This window comes from Bison bison, unplaced genomic scaffold (assembly GCF_000754665.1).
Source record: "Bison bison bison isolate TAMUID 2011002044 unplaced genomic scaffold, Bison_UMD1.0 scf7180017864376, whole genome shotgun sequence".
Lineage (NCBI taxonomy): Eukaryota > Metazoa > Chordata > Mammalia > Artiodactyla > Bovidae > Bison > Bison bison.
Genome location: NW_011494948.1, coordinates 1,057,987 through 1,068,016, shown reverse-complemented (window position 1 = coordinate 1,068,016; position 10,030 = coordinate 1,057,987).

The following is a 10,030-nucleotide window of genomic DNA, read 5'->3' as shown; positions in this document are numbered from 1 at the left end:
GGATTTAGAGAAATAAATGTATCACAATTAGACTCATGGCCATTAGTACAACAGCATGCCTGTTTGAACACTGCTCCATATAAATGGGACTATCCTGGCTCCTTTTTAGGCATATTTCTATGCAAAAGCTAGGATATGTAAACAAGGTTCATTCAGGGCTGCCCAGCATCTAGACTCCCCTCTTATTTGGACAAGTCACAGAATTGATAGGAGGTAGAGTTCACTGCTTGCTGGGAAAGTCAAAGAAACACAGATAGCCCCCTCTCTCTCCTCCCAGGAGGCTAAAGTGTGCCCAGATGGCTTGGCATAGCCAATCAGATGCCCCCACCCCATGCTCCTACACATCTTTAAGTGAAAAATGTGGGCTCAGTCCAATTATTTTTACCTTGGTTATGGCAGATTAGAGGATCCAGAAGCATGGAAGCAATCCAGCAGCATGATAACTGACCACTGACTATGGAGCCAGCAGCATTGGACAGCCCTCAGTTGACAAACAGGATCTCCCTACTCCCAGCCATGACCATACCTCAGCCATGTCTCGCCTCCCTTGATTAGTACCTGACCTGTTGTCCAACCTTCCTGGATTCCACGAGCTGCTCAACCACCTTCCAAGAAATCCCTCTTTTCCTTAATTTAACTATAATAGGCTTCAATTGTTTCCAACCAAGAACTCTATTGCTGCTTCTGCTAAGTCGTTTCAGTCGTGTCCAACTCTTTGCGACCCTATGGACAGTAGCCCACCAGGCTTCTTTGTCCATGGGATTCTCCAGGCAAGAATACTGGAGTGGGTTGCCATTCCCTTCTCCAGGGGGTTTTCCTAACCCAGGGGTCAAACTCGCATCTCTTAGGTTGCTTGCACTGGCAGGTGGATTCTTTACCAACAGCACCACCTGGGAAGCCCAAGAACCTTACTGATACAGGGTAATATAAGGGAATCTAATCACTGCTCCTTTAACTACTAGTTTTCCAGAAGTTACCCATATGGCCCTGAACCCTACAGATGTTTATAACATGGCAATGTAACTACAAACTCTTCTCCAGGTCCTAATCCCTCACTTGGAAAAAATCAACTCTGAGCAAGTTTCTTTCTATTTTCTTTTCTCCCATTGTGGGAATTCTGGATGCAGCACACATGAGTAGTGAGTCACATTAAGCCAAGATTTAAGGAGCAAAAGTTAATTTCCTTGTCTGAAGGATGGGAATAAAAATAGTGTACAGTTTCGCCCGGAGGTCATAATAGAGCAGAGAAGCAATAGCACCCCACTCCAGTACTCTTGCCTGGAAAATCCCATGGATGGAGGAGCCTGGTAGGCTGAAGTCCATAGGGTCACTAAAAGTCAGACACGACTGAGTGACTTCACTTTCACTTTTCACTTTCATGCATTGGAGAAGGAAATGGCAACCCATTCCAGCGTTCTTGCCTGGAGAATCCCAGGGACAGGGGAGCCTGGTGGGCTGCCGTCTATGGGGTCGCACAGAGTCGGACACGACTGATGTGACCTAGCAGCAGCAAAGTGCATGAAGCAAGCTGTTGAAATACTAAAATTTAGTATTCCATTTTTGACTAATAGATAATCCTAAACCCTCTATCATATTTGTTCTTTGAATGCAGTACAAGTGTACCACATCCAAAATTATCTCTAAACATTTTTGTCTGACATCTTTTCTGCGGGTGGGGAAATAAAGTGTTTTGATCTGAAAGATCTTTTCTTGGTAACTGAATTGAGGGTGGGATAGGAAAAGCAATCCAAACCTCATTTTTCAGCCTTCTGCTGTACTATATAAGTGTGTCAAGCTGCATTTCAGATTAGGAGTCCAAGGAAAAGGTTATCATGGATCAGCCAAGGTGCTAACTTAAATGTCACCAAAGGAGTCAAATCGGGAGGATGCAATATCCACTAAGCCAGTAATTTTCAAATTAGAGACCATCTGCTTCATGTCCACAGTCCCACATGATCACTCCCAGACTCCTTACTGTCTCTACTAGTCATTCATATGTGACAACTGGCTCCTGACTGAAAGGAAATATGGGAGAGTTGAAAAAAACATGGGGTTCAGAATCAAACAGACCTAGGTTTGGAGAGTGCTTCTACTGCTATGAGCTCTATTATGATCTTCAGCAATTTCCTTAACCCTCTACAAGTCTTAGTTTCTTCTTCTATAAAATGCATACATAAAATTATGTAGAATGCGTGGCACAGTGCTTGATATATAGTTAGTGAAAACAGCTGACCCCATTCAGATAGGGTACTTGAGGAGGCTTAAGGAATACCAAGATGCATTCATTTATACAAGACACATTTATTATCTATTCACCATGTGTAAAATTTTACAGATAGATACATATAGATAGATTTACATATACACACATGCATACACACAAAGATAAATAAAATGAAGAATATGACCTCAATAAAAGCTGATGATTGAAACATTGTCTAGAGTTTATACTCATCAGAAATACATCTGATACAAGCCCTGCTTTCCCCATCTCCTCAGAAAAGAAAATCTCTATACAAGCCCCCACACTCCCCAAATAAACACTTGAATTCCTCTCCTAAAAATCCAATGATGGCTATTTTCTATTTGATCTACATGATTCAGCCTAATAATCCCCTTATCTACATTATGGATTCTTATATATCCCCTCACCACCCCAAGGAGTACCAGGAACATGCTACTAATGTTTGGCAACTGGCTCTCTGCAGGGAGAACAGCCCTAACTTGCCCTGTTTGCCAATTCATGTGGTGTAAAGACTACCACCATGGCTGATTTTAAGCTACCAACATGATGTCACTGAACACATAGCTGGGAAGAGATACACAGTTTCACAAGCTGAAGACCTGGCAGCAATACACCACAGTGGCCCCATGTAAGGTCAACCATTCTTTTAACTGTGCCTGCTATACCCAGCTCTGCTCTACCAAATGTAGTCATTTGGTTCTATGTCTATCCCATCTGATTCCAATAAACTGAAAGCTCCTTGATGGCAGGAATTTTACCAGTACTTTACTGTTACAGCTCCAGCACTTGACACACTCCCTGACCCAGGGAAGGTCCTCAGTGAATGCTTTGTGAGCAAGTGATGTCATGGGAAGCTTTCCATCCTCTTTGGCACTCATGCCCTCTTGGAGAGATAATAAACAGGTCTTACTAAGTTCATCAGGTTTGTCTTTAACTTCTCAAACACCTCTTTAGCTTCTCAGCATCCTTTCTCTCTCTTCCCCTTTCTGATCATGAAGTATGAGCAGGAAAAATTCTAGAAGCAATCATCAGTACCTCAAAAACAATTGTCTTGTTTTCACAAGCATGTCATGGCTTAGCACTTCTGGGCAATGATTCCCTGACCTTAGTTAAGGTAATTTTAATGACAATAAGGAGGAGAAAATGTGACAGCAGTCTCTTACTTTGTATGTATGAGGAAACAGCTTTGTAGAAATCTCTCTTCTGAAAATGACATTTCAGTATTTGCAAATACTCTCAGGTATCAAAAGCTATGACATTTTAAAATCCATGTGTTTTAACCTGAACTAAGCACAACTGATCATTCACTAAATTCACTTTTCTGTCCTGAAACACACAAGTCCAGGAAGTCATCAGTTCAACACAGTCCCTTTTTTAAAGGCTTGTTATCTACCAACTACCAAAGGGTCTTGGAAACTCCCATTTTAACCATCTCTTCCACAAACCCAAACTATCCTCAAGCATGTATCCTTTCATGCAAGTACTATGTCTCTGACAGACAAAAATCAAATCAGATATTAAGTGCTAAAAGATATAATTTTTTAAAGGAACACTGGTAATAATAACAACAAAGATGATTAACATTCCAACCACTTTCTATATGCCAGTCATCAAGGGAACTGCTTTATGTAAATTTATCCCTTTACTACCTTTCATAGAGCAAGGGAACCACTGATGATGTAAACAGTTGCTACTTAAATATCTCTGTAACTTTCAGTGGGTTTTTTTTTTTTTTTGGACTTTCCTTACATAATGCTGTCATTTCAGAGCTCTGTTGCACTGAAACCATGCAAGATTTTGTGCATTTATGGAGGATAAATTTGCACACTCCACTCTTCAACTAGCAAAAGCCAGGCCAAGCCCTAGGAAGCAATAATTTAAGGCATGACATGAAGTAATATCCACATGAATGGATTATCTCATATTCAATCACATTTGTTTCAGTATTTATTTAATTAAAAGCACACTATATTTATAATGGCAGCCTCTGCCTTCCAAGATCCATAGCCTTATTTCCTTCTGGAAGCACTCACTGAAGAGGAACTTTAAGTACTTCTCTTCATAGCCAAATACATCCTATTTTCATTAGAGGCTCCTAAGCACACAGACATTCACCATAACCTTATTGATAATTGCACTTGATTAACCACAAACTGAAATGGAAGGAGGATTGAATGCTTTTTATTAATTAACATAGTCAAGTCAAGGAAAACAGCCTACATGAGGGATAGCTTGTATAAAAATAATTGACTCATTAATCTTAACCATATGAACATGCTCACATTAGCAAGGTCAGTCGCTAGAAAGGATTCAAGCTGGAATAGCACATTCATGCAAGTATGGTTTTGCAGTTATTTCATTTGGACTAGCGTGGAATTCCTTAGAACAGTGAAGGTTTTCAGAAGGACACAGGCACACACAAGGCAAAAGTTTCATAATGGAGATCTGGGGTTCATGCTTTCAAGTTGTCAGAGCACTGGATGGGGAAGCCAATTCCAATTTTTATGCCAGCACACAGGTAGCATTTGCACCCTAAAAGCAATCCCCTGGGTACCTGCTTCCTCATGTGCGATACTGTAGCTATCACCACCAAGCTCACCTCAACAGCAGCAGAAGTGCATGTGTCAGGGGCTGCAAGCCAGACAGACATTGCATCCTGGGGACTATAACCGGTCAGGAAGGGGGTTTGGGGGCACGGGAGCACTTAAGCCTGCAAAGTAGTCATTTAAAATAATAACCAAAGGAAGTACTTCTTCATACAGCAGGTGGTAAACATGTGGAACTTGTTAATCCCAAAAAGCTGAACAAGCCAAGAAATGTAAATAGGTTCAAGAAGGGTTTAGAAAAATTGTGGACATCCGATCTCTTACCGCTTGTCAAAGGGAGGTTGGAGGTGTCTGGATGCATTCTCAGCTTTTGAAGTTGCAGAGGCAGTTGCTACACTCCTTTATAAAACATCTCTGGCTCCAGCCTGTTCAAAGGAAATAATTGGTGGAGAGAGCCATTAGATTGACCCAATATGGCATGTCTTTCACTGTTGTATTCTTAAAAGTAGCCTCCACGGAGCCCACTGATAGAGGTTATCAGAGACTCTGGGTTCTTGCACTTGTTGAGTGATGAGAGCTATATGATGGCAGAAAAATCTCAAAACCTTCATGAACGCATCTGTGAAACAAGCTTGATTAGACTCCTCCTCCCTACAACACAACAGTGTGGTTGTGAGAATCAAGTGAGAAAATGCTTTCTAAACTATAAAGTGCTGTGTACACATTGAAGGTACCAATTTTTATAATCCAAATAATCCTGGGTGCTTCCTGTGCAGGCAAATCCTAAGAGTGCCACACCCAAAAGAAAGAAATCAATCCTGAAAAAAGTGTAAATGATTGTGACATAACTAATGTCTAAAGGACTCTCTCTTCCTCACCACAGTCCCACAATCTACTCATCATCAGAGCTCCTCCAGATCTGTTCTCTCCATCTCCACCAGGCTCCAGACCCCTCGACCTGTCCTGCTCCAAACTCTCTTTTCGAGATTTGGAAAACCAGTTCAGGTTGTCTTCCTATCACCCATTATCCCCAGCAGCAAAACAAAATTCAGGAACTAAACAAATTAACAGAAAGATGTCATATCCAAGAATATTTATATGTTCATTTTTTGCTCCTCAAAATTATTTCCAACCTTAGAATGCAGTAATATAGTACACTTTCAGTATCTCATGTGAGAGGTGTGACCTTCAGGATTATGCTTATAAGGTAAACATCCCAAATCCACAAGTGCTCTCTCAAGTTCCTACTGGTCTGCAGACACTGCTGTAGTGGCAGGGCTCAGGGAAACCCACATCACCTTATAAAGGCTACAATTCCTGGGGATCACCTAAGATGACACTCTTAGACCTCACCATCATGTCTGTGTCCCCACCACAACTTGCTTACGTGAAGGTGCTTAGCCAGTTACTCTGACCTTCCTCTGATCACAGTGTCCTGAGTTCTAATTCAGCAGCTTTGGACTAGAAAGAACCAGTATTTGAGTCTTAGTTCCACCACTTATAAGCTGTGACACTTTGGACAAGTCACTTATCCTCTGTGGACCACTGTTTTCTTGTCTAGCAAACAGGTATTTTAAATATACATACCTCCCACTGAGACTAAACAACACAATGCATGCAAAGCAAAAATAAAAAGACACTTGCTCCTTGGAAGGAAAGCTATGACAAACTTAGCGTATTAAAAAGCAGAGACATCACTTTGCTGGCAAAGGTCCGTATAGTTAAAGCTATGGTTTTTCCAATAGCCATGTACAGATGTGAGAGTTGGACATAAAGAAGGCTGAGCACCAAAGAACTGATGCTTTTCAACTGTGGTGCTGGAGAATACTCTTGAAAGTCCCTTGGACAGCAAAGAGATCAAACTAGTCAATCTTAAAGGAAATCAACCCTGAATATTCATTGGAAGGACTGATGCTGAAGCTGAGGCTCCAATACTTTTGCCACCTAATGCAAACAGCCCATTCATTGGAAAAGACTCTGATTCTGGGAAGGTTGAGGACAAGAGAAGAGGGGGGAGACAATGGATACAATGACTGGATGACATCACTGACTCAATGGATATAAGTTTGAGACAACTCCAGGAGACAGTGAAGGACAGGAAAGCCTGGTGTGCTGCATTCCATGGGGTCTCAAAGAGCTGGACACAACTTAGTGACTGAACAACAAAGACAATGAAAAGCACATGCGTGCTGGGCCTGGCATACAGTAAGTACACAATAAATGGCAAATGTGACTCTCATAGATCCTGAGGTTCTGCACAGATCTACAGGTGCTACAGAAAGTGGGAGCATGCCTGGTGGTGTGAAAATAACAGCTACAAACAACAGGCATAGTTCATCAGTTCCAGTGATACAAGAAATAACTAACTATCCAGCAAAGAACCAAACCACGGACTCATTCTCCCAACGTTCCACCTCAGCTGGCTGTTCAAGATACTGGAAAACCGCTTTTGCTCCAGAGAAGACCATACCCTGGATCTTCCCCTGGAGTCACTGCAGCAGGTGGCATTTATCTTGTCTCCTACAAACTGTTGTTCCCTTCAAGGATCACTGCTTGTCTAAGCCACATATTATTTTCTTAATATTCTGGCATTGGTCTCCCTCTGATTGTCACAGGCTCCCCTGTAAGCAGATCACTCTGGGCCTATTAAACACTGTATTTGTTTAACAGCCGAAGAGTTGCTGTTTGAACATGCTGTGAAAAGGAATATTTTCAATGAGCAGCATTAGAGGTCAGTGCTTAGAGAGTCTCATTACTTTGAGAGAAGCCCATGACTCTCTCACCCACATCCCTCACACCTCAGGGAGGGTGCAAGGATGGAGCCACAAATACCCACCAGGGAATCCTTTTACCCAAACCACACAACACTTAGATCTTTCAGAAACTAAGTTTTTGCCTTCATTATCTGAGTAACTCAGGAATTATCATTTACTTTTCTCCAAGAGAAAAATAATTATTCCCATTGTAGCCAGTATTGTAAAATATTTCATGAAGCCAGAGACCATTTTTCTTTTAGGAACAGTGAGATAGTGGGTAAGAAAACAGCAGGAGTGAGTGGGGATTAATTTCAGTATCTCACAGCCATTTATATTGATTTTTCCCAAGTTTGTACAAAAGAAAAGATTTCCCAGCTGAGCTGAGATCAAAAGTGGTGCATTTAACAGGATCCTGAGGATCCAGAAGGCCATCTTGTTTAAATACCTTTAAGATTCTACAATATGATTCTTTAAACCTTGTGTCTACAAGAGGGCAAACAGTTTATCCAGGGAGGGGGGCGTATAAGGGAAGACTTCTAAAAAGCCACACTAGGAAACCCTGCAAGATGGTTCAGGGAATCAAGGCACAGTTGCTTCAGGTAACAAGCCATATCCTTCCTGTTCTCTTTCCTGCAAGGTTTGGAAGGTCTGCAAGCACTGAGAAGGAAGTGGGAGATCTTGAATACGGGGCAGTAGGTGTCACAAGGGAGCCCCACAACCTCAACTCCTGGAAAGTAGTAGCTCCATTTTCAGAGGCTGGATTATCAAAGAAGACAATTTGAGAGTGTTGCCAGCATAACAATGAGAACAGTTTAAGTAAGTTTATTTAACACCTGCTGCTGGAACACCAGAAAGCTCCATGATTCCTTGATCAAGAAACAGCACCAATATCAAAGGGTCCTAGGGAAAATGGAGAAGAGAATGTCACAAGTCTATGTGGTTAAGTATTCACAAGCACTCAGTGAGTCCATACTATATATAAGATACTGTATTAGGTACTTAGAGGCAGCAGAATAAAGGGGAAGAGGGCACTAAGATTTGCACCAAAAAAACAAAACAGAGAGAGGACAACTGTTAGGGAGGAAGAAACTGAAACATACATAACAGACTTGTTAACAAATCTGCAAAGAGGCATTAAAAAAAAAAAGTCTTGGTAAACTGCCGGAAAACTTCAAGGAGGCTGATGAAACTCCAGTTGAGTTTTAAAGGAAGGTCAGGAAGAAAAAGAAAATGGCAGAGGTGATTGTGTAGCTTCTATACAGGTTGCCTGGGTAGATACTGATGTCACTGACCAGGATAAAGCAACATAAGGAAGCAACTCTGGGAGGCAAAGAAGTCCAATTTGAGGTGACTGTGAGCTCCCTCACTTCATTCATATGATGATATCCAAGGGATATTTGCAAATTCAGGTCTAGGTCTTGAGAATCCTGGCTTGCACTCTTTCTCAAATGTTGCGTGTGTGAGTGTATAGACCAGTAATTCAGTGTGCAGAACTGTTGTCTGGACCCACATAATGCAGGTGAAGTGCACACCTTTGCTTCTTGCAGATCAAGCCTGTACAGCATAGCTTCAGTCACTACCCTCTGATATTATGATTTAACATGGGGGAATTTCACATAAAAGACCGTGTCTACCATTCCAGCAATGTGGCAGGAAAAACTACTGAGATCATTTTAATATTGTATTGGCTTCTCTAATAGGCCTAATTTAAAAAAAAAAAACAAAAAACTCAGAAAATAATCCGGCCCCCACTCCCTGCACAGCCTCCTCTGAGTCTGTATTCTAAGTCGTGAGAGTAGGGTGGGGGGGAGAGGGGGGTTGCCATGGTTTTAGTGGAGAGGGTCATGTGAAGGCTTCCTAAAACCTTATTACAAGGAAGAAACACCTAACAGATGGGCAAGGGCTGAAGTTTGACAACGGTTTTGTGAAATAGAAAACAAGGAAGGTCCCTTTCAGACTGAGGACACTTTAGGAACCACAACAATTCCTGGAGAACTTCTACTATGAATCCAGGGAAGGATGAGAGGAGGCACCCAAAAGACCTTAATTTCAGCAAGTGAGGCTGAGTGAGAAATGTTATAAAATGCTATTTGAATGGAAGGCATTATTACTGCTCAAATGTCCATTGCCTTTTCCCCACTAGCAACTGCTCTTAGGAAACTTTCTTACTTAAAACATTCACACAGGCAGATAGAAGCTAAAACATAACCCTCTCAGCTCTTTTGTCTTATTAAGAAACTTCTGGCATGAATGAGCAGGTGAAAATGTGACTGAGTAATGTCACCACATCTATTAAAGGACACTTGGCGAATCCATTGTTGATCTCACTGGTTGAGTGCATAATAAAGATACTAGTGAGGTTGGTCATGGAGAAGCCCTCAGGCCCAAAACAGGCAAGGACCTATGCAGTCTCCTTTTTTTTTTTTTCATAATAATAGCAGAAAGTGAAGAGGAACTAAAAAGCCTCTTGATGAAAGTAAAAG